The following is a 21,335-nucleotide window of genomic DNA, read 5'->3' on the forward strand; positions in this document are numbered from 1 at the left end:
GGGTAAGAAGAAGTGTGGATTTTATGTTTTATAAAAATCAATGAATACAAAGAGCAGCTGTAGGATTGTACTCCTGAAGGAGAATTCTGGTGTTCCTCAGCTGTGCTCACCCTTTGTTTCAGCTCCCGAGGATCTCAACCAGCCTTTTTGCTTTCACCAAGAGTGAATTTTGACTTCAAGCAACAGAGTAGTTTGCTTTTGTGGTCACCTGAGTTTTTCACACCTTAAAGTAGATCAGTTTTGGTAATTACCTGTAAATCATACTTTAACAGACAGCACAGCATCACTGAGAGCCAGAGGAGAGCCAGACCAGCCTCCATCTCCCTTCCCAAGTGACTGAACCAACAAGTTATAAATAAACTCACATTTGAATTGACTGACTGGTCCTCCCATTCCAAATTTGGTTACTGTGTAAATTAATTTATTTTGGTGCAGAGTAAAGATGTATTTAGGATAATTTAAGAATCAGAAAAGCAAGATAGCTCTGGCACTTGATAAATGAAACTGGGTAACATTTTCACCATATAGCATGTCTGAAAGAGGAAATGAAAATTAAATTTGTTGAAATAAAGACTCTAATGTGTTGTTTAGTGGTATGGGAGAAAATGGGATGTTTAATCCCAGGTGATGCAGAGAAGAGAAAAGTAAATTATTGTACATTTCAAGATATTTGGGAAATTATGACCAAAATGTGGACAGAGATTATCAGCATTTCTTCCCAAGACCAGGCATTTCAGTAGTTTTTTCAAAGCAATGTTTGCTTTTCTACCTACATGCTTCCTTTCTCTCTTTCTCTTTTATTCAACTCCAGGTATAAATTGTGAACCTTGAATATTTTTTCCCAAATATTGCTTAGGGTATTTCCTACAATAAATAAATACATAATTTTCCCAGTTTCCCATGTCCTTTTCAATAATTTTTAGGTTTTTTTTCCAAGGAGTAGGAAAGTACAGGTAAATCAAGAGCTGAGAATCCAACTGGGATTTTTCTTTTCTGTTAACAGGTCATAATGCTAATAACATTTACTTAATCACCACTGTTATCAGTAATCTTAAAAAGTTAAATTGTCATGACTTTATATAAACATTGTAAGGACAGAAGTAGCAGACAAACAAGAACCAACAATATTATCTCATTTCACTTCTGGGCATGCAATTCTGAATGAAAATAGTTACTTTCATCAGGAGGAGCAGAGCCTGTACTGCTGGAATTTGAAATTCTCTGTTACTCTTCCCACCAAGGAGTGTCACATCACTGCACAAGGGGAAGCAAAGGCACAGCTGCCACATGAAACAATCCCATTGTTAAGTGGAAAGGCTGACACTTGAGCTCTGCCTCCTTTTTTGCCAAACTAATTCATCTTTCCCTCTCTAGCCACCTGCCCATCTTTATAAGGCTTTTCAGCACGCAATTATCTGCAAAACTTCTGTCCTTCTTTCGAGCTTGATGAAATTGGTCAACAGATCAGATGCCAGTACCCAAGGACAGACTGGCAAATGAGCAGCCAACACAATCATGTCAGCAAAAACTTCTCCAAGAAAGAGAGAGCCACAAGCAGTAAAAAGCTGCTAGCAACAGATTAATGGAAATAAATTTAGTCACCAAAATGGGAGGCCGTGACAAGTCTTCTTGCAGAAGCTGCTCCAGCTTTAATGAAAGAATTAAAGATTCATCAGGCTACAGGGAAGGAGCAAAAAGAATCATGACTCTGTCTAGTGGTTAGGGCACATGCCTGGCTGAGGAAGGATGCGAGCTGTAATTGCTTGGAAAGCATCAGTGCTCAGAAGATGAGTGATGAGAGTTGCTCTCACCAGATACTTCTCATACCTGGCTGGCTGCAGCATTCATCTGTGATGCCTGGTTTGTCCCTACAGGTGAGGAGGAAACTAGATATTAATAATTTTTTGAATCTTTAGTAACACTTTCCTCATGTAATCGTTGCTGCTGAAGCAGAGCCCTGGTTGTGGCCGAAGTTCTGTGTGTTGGGCATCCTCCCTGGCTACCTCCTGCATCCATCTCTGCAGGGGGGTAAAAGGAGGGACAGGCACCTGGGACTGGAGGCAGGACTTCAGCAGGATTCCAAAACTCTGCAAAGATGAGGAATTTTCAGGCTTTCTCAGGAGGAAATAAACACACTGCAACAAAAGCCCTTATTGATGGTCAGCCATGGGTGGATAACTTCATTGCTCATGTCTGTAGCTGGAAGGAACCAAGTTAAATGACTTGGTTAAAGGACTTTCCAACTCCTTTGGAAATAATAGGTTTGGGTTAGAAGGAACCTTGAAGATCACCCAGTTCCACCCCCTGCCCTGTGCAGGGACACCTTCCACTGTCCCAGGGTGCTCCAAGCCCTGTCCAGCCTGGCCTTGGACACTTCCAGGGATCCAGGGGCAGCCACAGCTTCTCTGGGCACCCTGTGCCAGGGCCTCTCCACCCTCACAGTAAAGAATTTCTTCCCTAAATCAAATTTAATCCTGTCCTCTGGCAGTTTAAAACCATTCCCCCTTGCCCTAATATGCATTCCTAGGTTAGGTGAGCTGTGGAAGGCCCCATCAGCTGTAGGATCACACACTTTTCTCCAAGAAAGCCTTGCCTGGACTGTTGTAGGAATTAAATAATAACTATACAAATACTAATTTCTAATTATATGTATTCTACTAATGATCATTTTATCACAGGTTTGGATTGGGTTTGCACCAGAAGCAAACCAGAAATGACAGTTTCTTGCTTCTCAGAAAAATTAAAAAAAAAACTACCTCGTGTCAATTTTGCCACCATTTTCATTTTGGTTACAGGTGATGGTTGTATGATATATTGAAGTAACATTTTTGGCTATGGAGATATAGCTAAAAATGGTGTATTTGTCTAAAACAGAGTGAGACATGTCTAGATAATATCTAATCTAGGAATATATGGTAACTCAGAAATCATTCCAGCCTGTTAGCACAGAATTAATCACATGCTGTTGGCAGGATAGTGGGAGACCCCTGGATAACTTGCAGATGTTTACCCCATTAGTCACACAAACATTTAACACCACATGGATTTGTATCATCACATAGTTTACAGTGTTTATAAACAATTTATAGTTTATGATTGGTTGATATTGTTGAGCATTTCTGAAGGAACCTCACTTTCCTCACTCAATGCACAGGGCCAGAATCAGCCTGCACAGGTCAGTGAGGAGTTCAGAGTGACTCAGTAAATGCCAAAAACCATCCTGGGCCTGCCTCCCACCTTCCTGTGCAGCAAGACAGCAGGGAGCCAAATTCACAGGGACACCGTGTTTCAAAGTTGGTTTAACCTCATTTACCCTTTTTTAGAATTGACCATTTTTTAGAATTTACCCTTTCTAGAATTTAGGTGGGGATACAGTGCTCTGTGCACATGGCTTAGGCAGAGTCCATAGCAGTCATGACAGGAACAAGGCATTGCTCTTTTAGCTGCTTTCACATCACCAGCTCTGGGTGTCAGGAGGCTACTGAGGGGTAGGCTAGGAGAATTCCAGAGAACGAAAGAGGCTGAAAATGTGGTTAAAAGAAAGCTGATGAAATAATCAAATAAGTGCAGTATGGTGCACTTAAAAAAATAAATTTAAAAAAGAGAATATAAAAGATGGGAAGGGAAGGGAAGGGAAGGGAAGGGAAGGGAAGGGAAGGGAAGGGAAGGGAAGGGAAGGGAAGGGAAGGGAAGGGAAGGGAAGGGAAGGGAAGGGAAGGGAAGGGAAGGGAAGGGAAGGGAAGGGAAGGGAAAAAAATAAAAAGAAAAAAGAAGAAAAGGAAAGAAAAAAAGCACTCCTGACTTCAACACATGCCAGCTCAGGTGGCACATCAAAGTGGACATTTGGCAGGAGTTGGATGTTAGATGAAGCAAATCCCCTCAAAAGTTTTGCTAGAGCATCTGCCTGTGTGATAAAATTTCAGCAGGGAGAGGAGTCTGACCCTCTGGTCCCTTTTTATCAAGGGCAGCAGCTCTGCAAGGGGATGGCATTTCTCAGGAAAGCAATGTCAGCTGGTGAGTCTGCTCCAGTACCATGTGCCTGCTGGAACTGAGCAGCCCAGCTTTGATCTGCAAGAAGCTGGCTGGGAGCACTGGCTGCTCATCTCATTTCAATTTTGCAGAATTACAGCAGGTAGCTCCAATTTCACACCCTGCTTCCCTCACAACATCTCTTCCCAGTGAAGGTCACAGCCTGCTCTGGGTGCACAGGATGGATTTCTCCTCCAGTCGTGCCATCAGCAGCAAAAGCAAGATGGAACAGGTGCTTTCTGTGAAAAGTCTGTCTGTCCTGTGCTCAGGTGTGTGACTGGGGTTTGCAAGATGCCCAGGCTAGCTTTAAATTAGCTGGCTTAAATATCCAAAATATTACAGAAAGTCAAACTGCATTCAGGAGCTGCCCTGTGCTGATCTCCTGTGCTTCCATCCCTACCAACATTTATCCAGCAGGGCTTTCTAAATGGATTCCCATGGATGTACCAAAATCAGAGGCTCTTTATTTGTGCAGAGTCCAGCTCTACATGGTGGATGCTTTCCACAAATCCCCTGAAAGTGCCCTGCCAATAATTTTTCTCTATTTTTTTTTCCTCTCTACCCCACTGTGCGGTGGTAACACCTTATCACCACTACAAATAAGAAAGTCACACCTTGAGATATCACCTTGGGATGGGACAAAAAACTTTTTACACCTAATGGACTTTATTGATCAGGGATAAGAGTCAATAGCTTGAATATAGTTACCTACCATCATTTTGGGTTGTGTGGAGCATCCTGACTGCTGCTTCAGCTGCTGCTCAGCAATGGCAATGGGCCAAGGTGCACTTTTAACTACAATTACATTAAATATTAACATTCAACCAAGGCTAGCTACCACAACAGTTTTCTTAAAGGCAGTCACTGATAGAACTCCCTGCCTAAGTTTCAAGGTCTCTAGCAGGAAGACAAGCCAATAAATTCTGAGGCAATAATTGAAAACAACCACCCTAACAGCCAATTCAATTATATTTTCTCAAAGGATGAAAGATTCAATTCATTGGATCAGTGGGTGAATTTTTCCATGTACTTTTTGTGTTTTCAAGGGGCACATAGAGAGCAATATTTGCTGGCAATATTTAACCAGCACACTAGAGTGGGCAGATGAGCAATCAGAGCTGCCCCAAACATTATTTTTCATGAGTGGCAGAATGCTCAGCTCAGTAAAGGAAACCTTTAGCATGAGCATGGCTCCCTTCAGGGGGAAGGTGGAAACATTCTCAGTGTGATGAGAGAAGGACAGGTCAGTTTAGAACAAGCCATGGACTGTAAGTGAGGGTTATTTAATCCAAAAGAGGGTAAAGTGAGAGTAATTACTATAATTGCTCTGAACACAAGAACACTTTTCCCCATAAAACAATACTTGTGAATTTACTCTCTGTGCACTGAATTTGCAATCTCAGATAAGGAGTCTCCCAGAAAACCTTAGAGGGATGTAGAGTAAGACTTCATCTTAGAGTGCACAGATGAGATGCACTCAAACATCTACAAGAGGAGATGGTTTCCATCTCTGAATTATTCACAGTAACATCGGCTGTGAGTAGAACAATGCATTTTTCTATTTTAAAAAAATCCCAATGAGAATGTACTCTGAAGAGATCTCTCTGAAGTGTTCATTTCAAAAATATATTAATAATATAATGGTGGTGGGGGGGGGGTGAATCATGTCATCCATGAGGTGAAACTGAGACAACTGGATTTGTTAAGCCTGAAGAAGGGAAATATGTGGGGAGACCTGATATAGGTTGAATCAGTGTCTGCTGGGTGGATAAGAGACAACAGCATAAATTGAGAGATGTGGACTAGATACAAGTTATTTTTTGGTTGTGTGAACAGTCATGTAGAGGTCCAGGTTGCCCAAGGAGCTTTTGCAACCTCCACCCTCAATCCTGACTAAAAGAGGACCTAAGAACCGACCTCAAAGTTGAGCTGACTTTGAGCAGAATGTTGGATTAGACAGCTCTTGACATCCTCTCCATCATAAATTATTTCCTGGGTCTACAATTCTTTGTCAAAACCAAAATTTATGTTGTTGGTGATGTTCCCTCCTTTAGGCAGATTGCTCACCAGATTTCCAGAACATGCTGCCAGATTTGAAAAATGGCTGGTGAAGCCAATCTGAGAATAGAAAGCAAACAGAGTGTGAGGCATTACAGAGAAAGAACATGCTCAGAGTCAAAAGGAGGCATTTTGGGATGATCAAAACCTTCACACCAAACCTAACAGAATAATAGTGTTCTTTAGTGATTAAAAGTAAATATAATGAGACACTATTGATTTTTTTATTGTTGCACAGTAATAGATTTTTAAATCATGTACAAGACAAAAAGAGCGAAAAGCATAAAAAAGGATCAACACCCAAACTTCCTAAATAATACCCTAGGTAATATTACTATCTTTTTCATTTTTGCAATAAATTTTGGAAATATGTTGGAAACATTTCCTGATATTTTCTGCAAATAGATGGTTTAGCATTTCAAACATGTCTAAGAAGTACATATGGGAGAGAGAAATTTTTCTCAGTTGAAGGATGTGTTCAGAAACCATGTCTGCCTTAAATTGATGCATCATACTATGGGATGCAAGCTATTTATTACTAATTGCTTCTTTTCCAAAAGAATTCATCACACTATATATCAAATTTTTGAAGAATTGACACAGAACTTGCACTGACATTGTGATTAAAAATAGAACTACCAATAGAAAGCTGAAGAAAATTTTGTTTTGTTTAAAAAATCCTTAGATCCAGTATCTTTTCAGATCTTTCATTTTAAGATGGTAGTCATAATTGTTTCCACCTAGTATACATTTTTTGAGTACTTTGGGGTTTTTTTTATACCCCATTAACAAATATTCGTTTTAATTTACAAAGCACATTTTAAATCTCTGGCACAATTGAATGTGCCACACAAGGAAGTGTTCTTATACTTAAATAAAAGTCAGTCAGCTATTTTCAGTCTAATAGTATAAAAACTTTAATGTTTAATAAGAAAGCATTGAGGTCCTAACATTTCCTTAAATATTTACTATTTTTTAAAATAAAGTTTAATTATATTGTACATTCTTGGGAAAATTTATGGCATTTCCTCCTCCTCAGTTTACATTTTCCTGCATATACTTTATTGAAAATATTTTAAGTTTTTAATTTTTTTTTCTGGAATAGTTCTGGATATCTATGGCTCTGGAAGATATCTCAATATAGCTGTCTTCAATTCAATGTCCACATTCATTCAAAATTAATGAAAATATGTCACTTCAAATATAAAATCATTCCCACACCTTCTGCTTTTGTTCCTCACATAACACATGGCTTAGCATCTTCTGAATTATGTGAGGAACAATCCTGCCTTGAAAGAGAAAAATGAAAAATCCTACAACCATCTCAAATACAGCTGACATTTCACATTAATTAACAGGGAATGACTCTTCATGGAAAATATAATTACCCTCTGAAAAAAAAAGATATTGAAGATATCTGCCAATAAAAACCAGAAGAATAAATTCCAAAAGAGTCCTTGCCATATCCTCTCTTGGAAAAATTAAAATGAGGTGGACTCAAGTGAAAAAAGATACCTGTGTCCCTTTTATCCTGATTGTGTAGAAAGGATTGAACATACAGATTTTTCTCTTGGAAAACCTAGAACTTCCATAGTGTGGTAACAGTGCACCCTAAAACAGTTTTTCAGTGCAGTTCTCATTTTTAGGAACTGAGGCTATGGCATAAAGTTGAACATTACAAAAGTAGGCTCAGTTTCAGATTTAACAGGTTTTTTCTGTTCAAGCTTGTAATCGGTGTGATGCAGTTTCTTGTGTTCCTGGTAGCTTTGGGTCAGGCATTTGTTTTTTGGTTTGTAGAAATTCTGAACTGGTTTAAGATTACTGAATGCAGTATTGCTCTTTAATTCTTGCATTAAATTGATGAGGAGTCAGATATCTGATGAGATTTTGCAAAAATGAATTCATTAATCTAGAAAAAATACTAATTGATTAGGTAAATTGCCTATCAGGAAAGCTCACCCTTTTTGTTGGTTTGTCTATTTGTTTGATTTTTTTGGAGGACACTCTGGAATGGGATTCAGCTGCTCTACAAATGCAGAGCAAGACTGAACAACTGTTGGCATCAAGGAGAAATAGTGAACATAGCCAACAGGGTGCTTAGGGTGTAATTAATCATGTTGGATTTTTTTTGATGAGGGAAAAAAAGCAGAAATTATTCTTTGAGATTGGCATAGAACTGTTAATATTGGTAAATGTCCAATATCTTGATTTTATGTCTCAATGAGGCTCATGAATGCAAAAAATTGTATGCATATTTAGCAGTATTATAATAAAGAAAAAACATTAAAAATCAAGTCTAGAAATTAGCCAAAAGTATTAGTTATGTTTATAGCATGGAAATCAGTTCCAGGTTGCTCCTTACCTTTATTAGCTTTGGGCCAGAAAGCTCAGTGCACACATTCCATTAAATGTCTATGTCAGGGACACAGTTCTAGGCACCTTCCTTAGGGAAAATCAAGGGTAAGCATGTCAATAGAAACACTTTTCTTGGGGTTTAAAAACCAAAACTCTGACTTTCCATGAATCTCTGCTGACAAAAATACTAAAAAGTTGCTTGACCTGACCAGTTCTTCTCTGTTCTCTATGGTTAGTAGATCAATATTACCATAATGCTAAATTTATGAGCATTTTCAGTCTTAGGAGCCCCATTTAAATACTTTTTTACAAAAAATAATTAATCACCTTTTTATCTGTTGGTTGCACAGTCTTTGATGTACAAAACTGTACATTTTGCCTGCAATGTGGGGATGCATCATGCTTGTTAAGGGTTGCAAAGAGCAATCTTCAGATGAGATCCCAAAACAGGAACTGTGCTGGTCCTTCACGCTGCATTTTATTGCTGTCTCACAGGTTCTTAATGTAGGGATGGATTAAATGGAAACTGGCCACTTATGAAAGCATTGAAACAATTAGACTTCATCAGAAGCATTCCTTGGCATCAGGAACCAATTTTAAAGAGTGTTCACTGCCTCTGCAGCCAACTGCTCTCTCCTTAAAACAGGGTGGCTGCACTCAACCGGGCTACTCAGAGTGAGCCCTGGAATTTCCTGCATGCCAAACTCCCATGGGAATGATTCCTGAAAATTTTAAGTTTAAAAAGATTGACTCAATCCTAGGGGAGATCCTGACAATGTCAGGGAAGAGTGTCCCCAGATGTGTTTGAGTTTACACGATGGATTTAGGATCACAATCAGCAGAGGTGACTGTAAAGCTGGTCTGAGACAGGTCTCCTGGGTGGTCCCATCTGCCTTTTCTGTCAAGGCTGAAAACTCTCTGAGGTGGGCTGGCTGAAACATCTATTCATGCATTCTGTAAACATCTCTTCAGTGATTGTTCTTGGTCTCTGATCTCAGCTGACTCTCTTTGTCTGTGGCTGAATATGGTGTCATGCACATAAAGCTACACATTAAACACTCAGTACAGTGAAGGTTTCATAATACACTGAATTCTGTGAATATTCAGTATATTTTCCATTTGTATCATAGCTACATCCAGACACATCTTTTTTATTTTAATTCTTTTTTTCCTTAAGACTGTAGAAATGTGCTCTCTGTTGATGGAGTGACAAAACTATTTTTTGTACCCTTAAAAAGGAAATAAGCCCAGAAATTTCTCTCCTCAATTAGATGAAAAGACACCTCATAGGAGTTGGGGGACTTCACCTCAAACTTAAGAATAACTAATTGGACAGGAGCCAAAAAGTCCAGCCTGAGAATTTACTAGAAAAAGAAGAGAACAAAGAAACTAATGGCTTTTGTGAGGTGTTTTACCAGGGACACGAGGGCCTCTTGCACCTGGCTCAGTTTTCTCTGTTAAGAATTTGGTTATTTTGCCTTTTATTAAAACCTTTTTGTTTCCAACACTACCACAGAAGCCATCCTGCTGATTTTATGCCTTCTAAGGTAGCTGAGCTACCTTGGGTGTTAAATAGATCTGCAAGAGCTTATGAGACCTGGCTTGAGGAGACCCATATTGCATGACAACTGCAAAATTTTTATTTAAATGCAACTATTTTTTTTAGATTATATAATATGTGTTTTTTTAATATATAGAAACAATTTCAAGGTTTAAACATAGGTTTTCATTTATATACACATATTCTTTAGTCTACTGTCAGTTCTTAGGGGACTGACATATTTAAATTCATCATGCAGAGGCCTGGCTTCTTAATCCTACCATAAAGGCTTCTTTTACATAAAAATGAAGAGTTAAATTCTGCTGTCAGATATGCTGATGGAAGCTTGTTGACATCAGTGGGATGGCACCAGAAGGGCCTGGCACTACTTTTGTTCCCTGAATTCAACAGCCCCTAGGAGCGTGCAGCTCTTTTCAATATGAGGATGGTTTTCTCTGTCATATTCAATAATTCAGATGATTTGAACTTAAATGAACAGCATGTAAGGAATTTACAGTAGATGCTTAGACTACTGGAAGGAACCCTCTGGCACAAAAGTTTCTTTTGCTGTACATTTTATTAATAGTCTGTAGGCTGGAAGACAATTTTTGTTGGTGTTTTTCTTTGCCAGCTGCTCATGGACCCAAAGGTGTATTTCTTTCTTGGGTCACAGGATTAATGAATTTTTGCTGCCTTTGTATTTCTATTTCGTGACAATGAAAACTTCCAGTCAGGACAAAAAAAAAAATGGATAAAGAACTAAGCAAGTCTCAGTATTTTGGCACTGGAATTTCCTTAGACAGTAATTTCCCCATTTTTATAATAGAAATACAAATAAAATTACTCCTAGTGAGTTTGTAAGTATATCTGCAAAGGGTTGTGTAGACTAGTGCAATCTTTTCTCAACAGTTTTCCTTCAATGTGTCTCTTTTTGGGTTCATTTATGTCAACATCCAACAATTTTGCTCAAGTTCTGTAACATCCCTGCCTTTCTAGACTACTTAGGTGACTCTGTGACCTGATAGACAGAGATCCACCAGAAATGTAGAAGTTGGAGTGCTGAAGCATTGGTATAAAGCAGTAAGGAAAGCTTGGAGAATTGGAAATAGTACTTAAAATTTATTTTCTTCCAATTGCTTCTTTAATTGCAAGGCCTGCAATCCAATTTCCAATCTGACAAAGGGCATCCTGGGGGTTTTAGCACACAGGCTGGGGACCAATGACTCAGTCAGCTTTTTATTACCCAATTTGTGACAGCCTGCAAGAGCCCCATTTGCCAGACAGACTCCTACTGTGCTGGGAAACTTTTTCCTATGGAAAACAAACTGGAGTTGATGGGTAAACTGGGAGGAGTGAACTACTAACCCAATTCCATGTGGAATTGCTTCTCCCAGAATTAACAGGAGATATTCCACCTATCAGGTTTGCACATTTTAAGAGACTGCAATTCTTACTTTAAGGTGTCTTTAAGACTGAGCCCTAAGAATTTGCCTGCCTGAGCTTCAAGCTGATAATGCAAATACCATTCAAAACCTGACAGGTTTGGCTTAATGGCATCCTAATTTAATATACAGATGTCTAAAGACATGCAAGCTGAGAAACTCTTTACCCCTAAGTATTTGGATCCTGAGTGCTTGCATAAAATTAAAAAAAAAAAAAAAGAAAAATGTATGGAAGAGAAATCTATCAGAGGATATCTTTGCAACACAGACTGCTGGAAATTGGAGTGTTTGGGAAAAGTATCTCTGGACAATTACTTTATTCTTACACTTGTCTTCAGGTGTCTATTACTGGCCATTTTATGGAATTGTATAAAATGGACCAATGCCATATCACAGGATCACAGAATCATTTTGGTTGGGGAAAGAACTCCAAGATCATCAAGTTCAAATTTTGACCAAACACCACCCTGTCAGCTAGAGCATGGCACTGAATGCCACTTCCAGTCATTTCTTAAAAACTTCAAGGGGTCAGTGACTCCACCACCTCCCTGGGCAGTCCATTCCAATGTTTAGCAACCTTTTCCATGAAGAAGTTCTTCCTGGTGTATTGTATTTGCAGGGCACTCCCATGATGCATCTGACTCCATGTTCTCAGAAGCCTAATTTATTACTTTATTATACTATATTATATTAAAGAATACTATATTATACTTTACTAAAGAATGCAGAAAGGATACTTACAGAATGCTAAAAGATAATAATGAAAACTCCTGACTCTCTCCAGAGTCCCAACACAGCTTGGCCTGATTGGCCAAAGAGTGAAAACAACTCACAGCAGAATCCAATGGAACAATCACCTGTGGGTGAACAATCTCCAAACACATTCCACATGAGCACAACACAGGAGAAGCAAATGAGATAAGATTGTTTTCCTTTTCTCTGAGGCTCCTCAGCTTTCCAGGAGAAAAATCCTGGGCAAAGGGATTATTTTAGAGTATGTGAATGCCACACTGCTGTCCAACTTGAATGCCTCCTCATAGAAGAATATAGAAGGTGTCATAGTCTCATCCAAAAATGAGTTCTGAACTGGCCCCACTGAACAGCTCTCCAAGGTGAAATGAAAGCAGCATTGCCCCCTTTATGCAGAACTAATATTTGATCAAACAAGCTCCCAAGGGGAAAGTGGAGGTCCTTGCACGATGTCCATCCACCTATTTCTTATAAATGATGTAATCTGTGCAAGGTTCAGCATTTTATCAGCTCTGGGCACTTCAGTTAGTTATGCTGTATTAAACAATCACACATACACCTATTTAGAAATTAAACAAGCAGAATAAGCTTGTGTGCACTGTGCACAACTGCACTTCTTTAATCTTTTTATCTTAAATCTGCAGAACAGACTTTTTTTCTTTCATTTTAAAGAAACTGCCATCATATCTATTACTGTTATGGATGACTTCTCTTTAAAAACAAATTGAATGCAAGAGTTCAAGCTAGAAAATTGTATTTTGGCTGAATGGGAGAGCCTTGTTCTTTAGAGGCAGAACATTAAGACAGCAATGTCTTGAGGATGTATCTGTAAAAGACATATTGATTTTTAATAAATATAATGCACCAGTCACTTTGTAATAGCAAAGACACATGCAGCACAGTGCAGGCCTTCTGCTCCTTCTAAATGCATTCATATATATGTTCTGACATATATATGTTTATAAACCAGTAAGAGTTTAAAACCTTGCACAAAGCAAAAAGGGCATGAGAAATATATATACATACATATAGACACATATATCAAAAAATGTACTTACATATGAAAGGCCTTCTTGCCATTTCTTTTTTCTCCCTGTTCTTTAGAACTACTTTCAAACAACATCTTTTCTTTCTGAGAGGGAGATGCTTTCAGGAGTGTTGATATATCAGATATTTCAGAAGGTAATATATGAAGGGAGAGTAAGGACAGTTGAAAAATCTCAATAACTCTTTATAACTTTTACCTTACACAATTGAGGGTCACTGAACAAACAAATAATCTGCCTGCAAACCAATCACCCCCTGAAAACCAAAAGCCAGTTTATGTATTTATTTCATTAGCACACCTATGTCCATGAATCCATAAAAATGGGGTTCAGGGATCAAAAATAAATTTTTATGGCCTCTCCAGAGCACAGACTAGGGAAGTATAGAAGGAATTTAAATCATAACATGTCTTACATTTCTTAGAATAACATTTTAACTAATAATGATATTTTAATGCAGATCCTGGTGCTACTGAGTGGACAGGAAGCAATTATATGAGTCTTGAAAATCAAAAGGGTTTGATGCAGGGAAAGATGTTGCTGGCTTGGGCTTGTTTGCAACTTCAGACATTATTGCTTGGGGAAAGAAAATGCAGAGAGGGGAGTGAGTTGCAAACCACTGGAGGAGCCACTAGACAGCAGTGAGGGATCAATAACTTAAAACTGCTGCTGCAAATGTCTTGGGTCGAGTGAAATGAATCTTTCCAGACCTTGGAAGATAAAGTGTCTTGATCTCCTTTAGTAGCTGGATACCACATCTTATGGATATTTTCCATGAACAAACCAGAATTACCTAAAAGCTTTTATTTGGTCCTGTGGTCCAAATTTCTTTTAGGAATAAAAATAACAAACACTAGGAAGAAATGTGTCACATCCAGCTACCATCTCACATGGTGGTCATCAGCATTCATAACCTAATGAAAGTGAAAAGGAGAAGGGAGAAAAGAGAGGAGAGAGAGCTTTGCTCTGAGTTTATTTCAGTTTATAATAATCCAAAGGAATATCCTTTAATTACTTCACACTGTGAACAATCATTATGTCCCATATGATGTCACCTTGATCCAGCATAGCTGATAATGACAATATGTCTGTAATAAATAAGGTAAAGGTGGCATATTATTCTCTAAGAGATTAGTATTCAATTTGCAAACTGCATTCTATATGGAAAAGACTGTGTCATTTAAGATTAAGTACCTTTTTGTTTGTTACCATAACAGATGTTTCTAAAACCTATTAAAAAGAATCATAGTGCTGTTTTTGTCTAATAGCAAAAAAAAAAAAGTAGAAAAAAATCAGTACCTTATCACTACAATTTACCCTTAGAAACTTTCATTAAAGTACTTTAAATCCATTTTTATTTTCTCCCAGCTACTCATTTTATTTTTTTTTTTCAGAACTTTCATCCACAGGTTATTTGAATTATCAATGTCATTGGTAACAGGTTTCCTTAACTGCTCTTCCAATGTGAAAATATTATTGCCTGTGGGTTCCTGTGTTAAAATAGTTGTTCTCCCAGAACACCTCTCCTGAGAGATGTGTGTCCCTGTTCTCACTGCTGAGCCATAGAGAAGCCACAAAAAGAGCAATGTTAAAGGTTTTCCATGCGAGGGGAAATGTTAGATATGTCAAGGAAGCTTGAAGCTGGTAATTTCCAGTCACTTGTTCATTTATGAATGTGCACCAAGCATCCAGATCTGCAAAGATATTGAGTACTCACACATGTCTTTGAATGTCTTGTCTATCACTTTGACACTGCTGAGATCCTGTCATGTCCATAAAAACCAGAATTCTCACTGGTCTTCAGCCAAAAACCTTAATGTTGGCACCCTGCTCTCACAGCAAAGGCCCTATTGCAAACTGGAGATGTGGAGTCTCTGTCTTTAATTCCTTGGGCAAAATAACCTGAATTCAGCTCTGTTTTATGCAGCACCCTGCACTGGGCAGCCTGTGGGCACAGACATCTTACCAAAGCAAGTGAGGAGAAGGGTTGTACAAGGATTTGTGCCTCACATGAGCATTAATTTACTTGGCCATGTGGTTCTCCTGTCCCTCACAGTTGTGCCTACCAGACTTTTTGTAAGTACAATTCTTCATTCTTATTTGCCTAAATGAAAGCATGGATTTGTCAATCCCTTATCAATATCTTTTTTTATAATCTTTTTGTCATCATCAATGTCCTGCTAAATCTTGAGGTTTATGGTATGTTATTTGGCAAATAAGGAATGTATAAATGTTGGCTAAGGGTTCTAGGGCTGTGATGTGGAAGAACGATTAGCTGAAAAACAAGTTTCTGGTCTGATGGCTCTAAAAGCATTTGAGGTTGTAGCTCTGAGAAGGAAGAAAAGCTTGAATTGTTTGATGTCAAAACACAGGTAAGTGGTTTGGGAAATTCAGAAGAATAAAAAGCATTGAAATCCACCATTCTGCTTGTTGTAAAGTATAAATGAATTTTTTTTAGATGCAGGCATCTGTTGGAACAGAAGTTTGGCTACCAAACATTCAATTGTTCACATCATCCTTCCAGAACATTGGTATTAAGGAAAAAAAAAAAAAAGGAAATAAGTCATAGTGCTCTAATATAGAGAAGTAGGCTATATGAAAAAGACTTAATCCTTCAAATTGCTGAACAGTCTGGCTAAATTCCACTTAAATTTCCATTAAATCCTTGAACTCTGAATTAAAAGATTTAGCGCATATAAGCCAAAATATGCAGGACACTTTGGGCATAAAAGGATCAAATAACAAGAAATAGCAGGAAAAGACAAATCCTCAAACAGAAAATCATGCTTTGACTGTAGTTTTCTGAACTTCATTCACAAATAACTTAAGACTCATTTAAAGCCTCATTAAAGCTTAGCCCAACTCTCCGAGCTTTCCAGAGCTTTTCTGAACCATGTCCCACAGCCTGAAGACCTAGCAGGAGCAGGGATGTAATGTATTTTCCAACTGGAAAAAAGGAATTACTTCACTTTGCCTAAAGATTCTCTTTACATCACCACTCATTTAGAAATCTGCTCTTGAGACCAAAGCAGTGTATGTCAGTGTGCTTATTTATTAAGATTTTAAAGGATTAAAAACCAAAAAAAACCCCAGATACTCCACTTGGGAAAAGAGGGAAGAAAAAAAGGAAATATGTTTATTTCTAATGTTACTTATTAGAGTACTTTCAAGCTTTTCACCCAAACCCCAAATGAAGACGCTGCCAGATTTTAGAATTTTGAAATGCCAGATGAGGAAATTACAAACCCTCCACAGTTTGGGGCTGTGGAATTCCTTTCTAAATCCATTTCCTGCCAGCTATCTGTCACCTGAATGTGTCACACACTCTGCCTGCTGCTCAGATTGATGCCAAATGATCTGCAATTACAGTGTGCTTAACCTGGAATCTGCTAACACCTCTGAGCTTTGCAGAAGGCAACTTTCAGGTTTAGCAAATCCTTTAATTACCTTCCAGGAAGACTTTCACACCAGAGTAGGATCATTTGGCTGCAGATGTACAAAATTACCCATTTTACCAGGGCACTGACACTGTGCCAAATCATCCCTCTCTCTGAGCTACACTGGAGAAGGAAAATGTGAGAAAGGGAATCCAATTTCTTCGTCCTAAGAGGACACCAGGAGCCTCTCCTCCCCTTTGGTGACATGGGGGTATCAGTTGTGTTTAAAATTCTCATCCAAAGCACAGGACAAAATCTGGATGCATTGAGAGTCTTCATGAACACGCTGAGTGAAAAGCTGCAGAAACGAGCCAGGAGGAAAATGTAGAGGACAGCGAAGATTGCTGCCTAACTGAATGAACAAAACAAGGACATTCCCCATGGAATACATCAACATTTTTCTGTTCCAGAAGAATTTTTCACAGAATTGTTTCCTTTTCTGACATTTTCCCCTTTGTAAAATGGTTATATGGCTTTTTCACAGTGCAAAGATAGAAATTCTTCATGATGAACTGACATTTTAGATGCAGCTCAAACTACTGCAGTGCCAGGGACTTCCAGGAATAGCAGATCTGCAGACCTGTGGGTGCTCACATTTTGCAAAATTTCCTCAGAAGGTTCGGTGTTTTCATCCTGCAGATGAATTTATCTAATTAAGCTTCTTAAATTATTGATTGCTTTTCTTTGGTTTTGCCCTGTTCTCATTTGTGCTCAAAGGAATGAGTAATACTTAAACAAAACAAAAACCAGCCACAATTGGCCAGGTTTAATTCTAAATCTACCTAGGATAAATATGTGAATTTCAAGGAAAACTGAAACATGACCTTTCATGTTGCTGTGGGTTTTCTTAAGGATTAAGGCAATAAAAGTCATCAAAGTGTTCTGAGGTAGACCTTCACTTCTATTTGCCCAGGGGAGAGTAAAATACACATGATGTTGCTCTGATATCTGAGATGAAATCTTCACAGGAAATATTAAAGGATGAAAAACAAATGTTATTTTAACTGTCAGATTGATCTTCTCAGTAGCTGTAATTAATCACAATTACTGCTGTAAAGAGACTCAGAACTCTCTCTTAAAGAGGTCAGATGGTAATGAAACAAAGTTATTCCCTCATGTTCCTTTCAGAAATTGCCAGCAAACATAAAAGTGTATGAGCTGTCATCCAGATGAGCTTTTCAGGACTTAATAACCCATTTAAAACTATCAGTGCTGGCAAAGCAAAATCATAAAAGACCTTTGAACTTTGCAAGGACGTTTCCTCTTTGAGCAATTTAGCCTTTGCATATGGATGGCTCAGAGCCATATGCACAGAATAACATTTCACCACAGGATGTCATCTTAGATACGAAGAGAATGAAAGAATTAATCTCTTATTTGAGTCTGTACTGTTTGTTTGGATTGCTGCAAGAGATGTAACATGATACTTTAAAAAACTGTAGGCAGAGGGCAGTATGACACATCAATAAAGGAGATTTTCATGAGTGGATTGCTGGTAGAAAACAACTGGCATGACAAAGTTTGTACTTCTTGGGTGTGGCAAAGCAATTCCAAGTAATCATTCTCACAGTCCTAAAATATTAAAGTGTTTCAACCTTTACCTGGCCTGAAGTTCAGTTCAGAAACCTTTTACAGTGTCTTGCAGTATGAACAATTACTAGAATCACTAGAGCTGGTTATTTCTGGGGTTTAGTAATAAGGCCCAGATTCAGCTTGTTAGGTTATTGCCAGGCACAAATTAAGGTTATTACCCAAAATACTCATCTGTCAACCTAAATATATTTGCATCTCATTCGTGGTGATTATCAGAATAACCCCAAGAAATCCTTGGGAGTAGAGATGAATGCAATCTTCATGTCAGGAAAACAAAGGGGTTATAGGGATTCAAGAAATACTGGAGTTAGTTTTGCTCTTCCCTTTTTGTCTCTAGTGGGTAACTGAGCACTGGCTGACTGAAATAACAAATTACAACTATATTTCTTTAGGCATTGTCACATGTACATTTCTGAATCCTTATTTGTATGGAAACACACAGCCTTGATGTTGTAAAGTTGATCTTTCTTCCCCCAGAACTATTACATTTGTCAAATGTACTTTTTACCTTGATTTATCTCCCATTTATATAAAATTAACTGCTGGGAAAAGGAGCAGATGCCACATTAAATAACAGACTGGCCATAGCACCAAAAGATACCTTTCTGAACCCTGCAAGGGCAGCATGGCCATTGTTGATTGCTGCAATCACATGGGAAGAGTTTTCCAAGTTATCAGTTGTTCCTGGAGATTACAATCTCTCCATGTTTTTGAAGTCTTATTTAGAAGATAGACTAAGGGGAATATTCTTTTTTCCTTCAAGAAAATATGTAATACTCTGTGAGCAGCAGTGCATTATATTTTAATAATTTAATGCTTGCTTTCAAGAGTGACAGCAGCCTAGGAATTTGCCAGATCCTGTTTTTTTTTTTCCTTTGAAAGTTCTTCCCATCTAACTACACATGCATAAAAATCATAGGTTGCCTCTTGCTGACAGTGCAATGCTACCTTTTCATTTTAAAAGACAAAGGTCAGATCTATATGTTTGTTACACTCAGGCAGAATTTCTCTGCTATATTCTGCTTTTTAAATTCATGCTGTCAAGAGAAGAGGACAGGTTTCACTTTTTTTTCTGTTTGTGTGAGCTGAAAATCACTGCTTTATATATATCTAGCATGCCTTCTTGTGAAAGGAGACAATGTATAGAACTAATTTTTCTCCACAGATCTGACAAGGCCAGCATTTCATAGGTTTACAAGCACAAAAGTTTTTCTAAAAAAAAGCAGCCTATAAAAATAATATATAATAGAAAGACTGAAGGAAACAATATTGCAAAGCTGGAAGTACATCAAAATTGTAGTAAAAAAATGCTTTTGACAGACTACAAAAAGTGCTGTTGGCAGGTTACAGAGTGATCTGTGTCATAAAAAGTAAAGTTGATCAATGGCAGGCAGAGGATCTGTAGATGATAGCATGAAATAACTTTTTTCCAACAAAATTAGTCTCACACTTGCAGAATATAAAGCCCTGTACTGGCCAGCCAATACCTATCTCCTCCTCTCCCCATTTGAACCCTGGGATAAAATGTGCCACATGAAATACAGGAGAGCCTGCACCAGCTTGTTATCCAGGTTGGAACTGGATCTACTTCCAGTCTATCTCCATTTTCTTCCATCCACCTCCATCCTGCAACTGCAAAATGAGAATCTCCATGAAACTCATAAAAGACAATTCAATGTGTGGTTGTGTGGGTTGGTGCCAGGAGAACAAGGAATTATCAGGACTTTTGGATGGAGAGGATAGGGACAGTCATGTTCCTGCTTCAGTACCTGCAACCCTCACCCTGGAAAGAGGAAAGAGCTGGAATCACCAATTTTAGGCATTTTGAGCAGTGTGTAGAGCTAATGAGGGAACTCTGGAGAGCAAGCAACACCTCTCTGAAGGAAAGAGATTATGGTTTACAGTACTACTGCCCCTCATAATTTGTATGCAATCTTTGCTTAGTGTTAGGTAATGAGGGCTCGCAATGGTAATTAGAATTCTTTTTCCTTTTTTAAAAATTTTATTTATTTAATGCAGTTTCAGCTCAGTGAGTCCCTTTCCCAGATCAGTCATCTCATGGATCTGTCTCAAAACCTGAAATCACAGCCAGAGGGCTGTCTACCAGCAATCCAGGTAGGATTGCATTGGAATTGTGTCTGGGATTCAATGGACAGTCATATGAAGCTGCTGCCTCTCCAGTTATCTCACACCCTCACCCACAGCTGAATCCAGGAGCTGAATCCAGGGGCAGCCAGAGATAAAAACACTTCATGGTCATGTGCCTATCAGCTGAACTTCTTCTGGAGTTGGAGGTAAATCTTTGGGTGTGTTATTTCTTGATTTTTTTTTAAATTATTTTCTCATATTTGACCTAGCCATGCTATTTTTAAAGATTGTGATTCAAAGCTTTGATTGTCTGGGTTATTATGTCCTTTTAAGTGTAATATTCTTCTCTAGAAGCACTTTGCATTTACCTTTCACTCAAGTGAATGCAAATTGAAAGCCTCTGCATTTGTTGTTTGCAAGCTGTTGATTACAGATTAGAGACAGAAAGGAGGAAATCTGTTCCCTAAACAATGAAACTCAGAGAACACCTATTCATGTATGAAAACAAAAAGCACATAAAGCTTGTAAGAGTAACCATCTTCCTTATGCAATTTGCAAGAAAACATTTGCAGTCAGATAACATGAATAGATGAGGGGACAAGCCAATCATCCTGTGTTTAATTGTCCATGCTATAATGCAATAAATCTGTATTCCAAGGAAAGCTTTGGAATGAGATCACTGAATGTATTTCAGAGTTCTGAAATTATTATTGATTCAAGGATGTTTTTTCTGAATTGTACATATGCAAAGCACAGTTCACACTGGAAAAGGCCTGAGTGTGATATAATAATCTGCAGAATGCCATCAATAACAGCCTTTGAGGCCACCCTCCCTTAATTGAGAAGATGTGTCACATTTGCAGTCAGACTATTTATTATGCAGACAGACATATTGCTTCCCTTTTTTAGCTGGATGAAGGGGACCTTCCCTTCCTGTTAGACATCTGGTGATAAATGCTGCTGTGATGTCATTCTTTATATCTCCATGTCACTGCAC

The sequence above is a fragment of the Molothrus aeneus genome, chromosome 4 (assembly GCF_037042795.1).
Source record: "Molothrus aeneus isolate 106 chromosome 4, BPBGC_Maene_1.0, whole genome shotgun sequence".
Classification (NCBI taxonomy): domain Eukaryota; kingdom Metazoa; phylum Chordata; class Aves; order Passeriformes; family Icteridae; genus Molothrus; species Molothrus aeneus.